Source organism: Sapajus apella, unplaced genomic scaffold, assembly GCF_009761245.1.
Source record: "Sapajus apella isolate SASKATOON/1434 unplaced genomic scaffold, GSC_monkey_1.0 scaffold31, whole genome shotgun sequence".
NCBI classification, from domain to species: domain Eukaryota; kingdom Metazoa; phylum Chordata; class Mammalia; order Primates; family Cebidae; genus Sapajus; species Sapajus apella.
In genome coordinates, this window is record NW_022436971.1 from 21596233 (window position 1) to 21600156 (window position 3924).

The 3924-nt window shown below is 43.8% G+C and overlaps 1 protein-coding gene across 1 annotated transcript in view; it reads right to left on the reverse strand.

The window, feature by feature from the left end:
• The window catches only part of DCDC2C (doublecortin domain containing 2C), a 153852-nt gene that overhangs the window by 3122 nt on the left and 146806 nt on the right, over positions 1–3924 (reverse strand). The gene's annotated exons all lie outside the window — the stretch shown is intronic.

The window sequence follows — 3924 nt, forward strand, 5'->3', positions numbered from 1 at the left end:
GTCTGCTCTCGGGATGACTGTCCCAAGGACGGCTGTGTGGAGGACTCCGGCCTCTCTGGTATCTGATCTTGGCTTGATTGTCCCAGGTATGGCTGCGCGGGGGACTCTGGAGTCTGAGGTGTCTGCTCTCGGTATGGCTGTTCCAGGTACGGCTGCTCGGGGGACTCTTGTTCCTCAGCTGTTTGTTCTTCTTGTCTTGGTGATGATTTTTCTTGTGATTGTCCCATCGGTGGTTCGTTATGGGCTTCTACTTCTACTGGGGTTTCTAGTAGTACAGGTGCATTTTTTTCCTCTAGAATGTCGTATGGTTCCTTTTCTTGTTTTCAGTAAACAAAATAAAACAACAAAATCACCAATAAACATAGTAGCCATCTAAACCAACTGAAATAAATCAAAAAAGACAAATATTGCTGCTGTGTTGCTGACTTTGTAGTGACAGTGGTAATACTAACAAAAATATTTTCCACATAGGGTATTACACGTGCCATGTGTTTTTGCATGCATCATCTCCAACAAGCACAAAGTCGGATGTATCACCATCAGAGAAGCTAGAATCAAAGTTGTGTTAGCAAATATTAATTACACAGACACAATCCATTAGTCATTTAAAAATTGAGAAGTCGCAGGGAAGAAGACTGTTGCTTTTTCTATGAGTCAGTAAAACAGAAAAAGGCATTTTCAGTAAAATGAAAAAGAAAGAAATCAGAGTACAGGAGAATCTAGAGGCCATGTTCTTCAGAGTAGACCCCAGCACATGAGAACCAGCCTTTGGAGCTCAGGAAGAATACCCCATGCAATCAGCCTTTCACCAGCCAAACTGCATTTCCCAAAGCTAACACTAAATTTCCTACAGGATGAATGCCATTTGGCAGAGGAAATTAAAAAGATGCTCCTGAAAACTGAAAACGGCACCCTTTGAAATAACACTTGAAAAGATGTCTTCAGTGAGAAGCCTTGCAGAACCTGAGAGGGGCCAGGTAGCTCAGCTGACGTGGAGAACTCAGCATGTTCACACACTCCCTTCCCCAAAACCTGCTCATCCCCTTGTTTTCAGAAGGAACGCCTGGACCCAAACTAGAAACCTCCACTCCAGTTTCACTCTCGCCGCCCATATCCACCGTGTGGCCAGGTGCGGTCAATTTTGTCTGCTCCCAGGAATCTGTCACTTCCTGTCTAGCCCCGTCACACCTGATAGAGAATATGCAGCATGCATACAATCCTCTCATCCCTTTCCCTCTCTGCTGTCACAGCACTTCTTAGAAACATAAATGTGGTCACATCATCTCCCTGCTTTAGCATTTCCTACAAGATAAAGACCAGCATCCTTACATTGATGTAGAGCTGCCCTGACTGTTACCAGACAGTGCACAGCAAAATGGAGCCAGGCGGCTAGTTCACACCAAAGGGACGTGAAAGGTGGTGTGTCCCTTCTGGGCTGAGATGGCTGGGTATCTAATGTGGCTTCCTTATGTCTTCCCTTTCTCTTCCTGTAGCAAACTCAGAGACCATGTGTTGAGGACAGCAGCATCACAAAATCAAGGATCCCTGAGTCACCATGTGGAGGAAAGCCACCCAGGAAAGACTCCAATTCACAGTAGGCTGTTGTGATCGAGAAATAAGGATTTATTGTGGAAAGCCACTGAGATTGGGGATAGATTTTTTTTTAACTACAAATTAGCCTTGCCTTTTCTCACTGACGGACCTTAAGAACTGAACCTTGTTTGTATCTCCATCTTCTTCACATACTATTCCTTCCTGAGGCACATTCACTTTTTGCTCCAACTGCACCAAACTCATTGCACTCCCCAAATGCACCCTCATGCTTCCATGCACTTGGCTATGCTGACTCCTCTGCCCACCATCCCCTTCCTCACTCTGTCAAGTTGGCAAATTCCTCCTACCAGCCCTTCCCAATTCCATTTGCAATCCTCTCCTTTATAACACATTCTATAAATCCCTGCAGCCTCCCTCCCAGGCCCAGACAGTCAATTGTTCTCTCTGTAGTATATTTCCAGGGTACCCAGTACACACCTCTATTTTAACACTTATCTCTCTTACTCAACTTTCTTGTCTATAGGTCTGTGCCCCAACCCCAATACACATGAGCTTCCTGAGAAAAACAAAACTGAGTCTCATTCCAATGGATTCCCTCCACATTCTGGATAGCACTTGGGCCAGGGTCAGCAGTTCCATATTGTCTTTTTGTTTTTAAAAATGATTAATGGCACATAAGTCCTGGTGCCTCTGTCTACCTTCAGATTAATCTTGAACCAGTCACCTTCCTTTAACTGAAACTGGGTTTCAGTTAATTCTTTCTTTGCAAATAGAGATACAAACATGGATCTTTAGGAACTGTAGGATTAAGATGATGTGACAATGAAAGCACACTGTGAATGGAAAAATCGGATACATACATGATTTGATACTCATTATCACTTAAAAGCTTAAACATAAAAAGGGGGGTTGTTATTGAAGAAAATACAAAGACTGTCACACGTTGTGATGTATGACTATGTGCCAAGCAAAAGGCAGGGCTGAGTGCTCTGAGGGCAAAGCGACCCTCTGCTAATCCACAGGGAGACCTGCTGGCTGCTCATGCCGCACACTAACCTAGCTCTCTCTTGCACCTGGGCATGCTTCTCTGCGTCTAGTCTGTCTTCCCCACCAGACTGCCAGCAATAGAGCACAGGGATTGCCTTTACTCATCTTTGTTTCTACAGTGCCCAGCTCAGCCTGGAACATGAAAGAAGCTCAAAAAGACGTTTGATAAATAAAAGAATAAAAAATACATAATGAATGAACCAGCAGTCTGCTAGTCCCACACATAAAGCATTCCCCAAAACACATAAGATTAGAATGTGCAGAATTAAAAATAGATTTAAGATATTAAAATGTATGTATATGAATATTAATATATTATGTAATATGAAATGATATAAAAAATTAATATAAAATAATATTTGTGCTGTGTTACTACAGAGTAAAATGCATTTTCAAAAACTTCAGCGTTCACCTTGCCTTTTAAATCCAATCATCTAGGAGACGTTCCTGGCATTGCACCTGTGTGCTCTGTTGGTGTTCTTTCAGAACTCAGCCCACGACCCAACAGGCACCTGAGTGGCTGAAAATGTGTCCCCTAAGGATACTCATGTGTGTCTAAAGCCTGTTGTCTAAAACTTATACTTCTTATCACAAGTTTCAGGAGCTTTTCTGTACAAAATATTATAAGAGTAAATGCAGTGAAAGATTAAAATAATTGAACGATGGAAAATCTGCCAAAACTGCTTTGTTGACTGACAGACTGTGCCACCGTACGGTATGCCAAAATCTTCATTTTTCAGCTGACCTGAAGCTTGCCTTATGCAAGACGGCTTAGAGGGCTCCGTGCATAGTCATGAAAGCATGGTTTATCCAAAGGTCACATGAGCACAGGGGATGGCGGCCCCGTCAGTGGGAAGCTTGGCGACACCCCCCATGGGGCAGTGAGTCACCGGGTCCTCGCTGCAGACACTTTCACTGTGAAACTCGCAAAGTGGCCACCTGCGCCATGCCCTGCCTCACACGGAAGGGCCCGTGAGTGAGCACTGGTCATAGGGTCTCTTACCAGAAAATGGAACCACTTTTTCACTCTTGCTGAGGTTCTTGAGAGATACTGGAAGCAAGCAAAGAACAACAAAAATCCAGACATTAGTAAGCTGACCAAAAACTGAAATCATCATACTCTAATATAAGATCTACACATAAAAGAGTTACTGGAATGTACCCATTCTGACTAGCTTAGAAAACGTGTAGGGCCGCTTGACCTCTTGAGGAGGATCCAAGATGGCCGTTTAGGAACAGCTCAGGATTGCAGCTCCCAGTGAAAGCGCAGAGGGTGAGTGGACGCTGCATTTTTATTGCCCACAGACTAGGAAATTCCCAAGC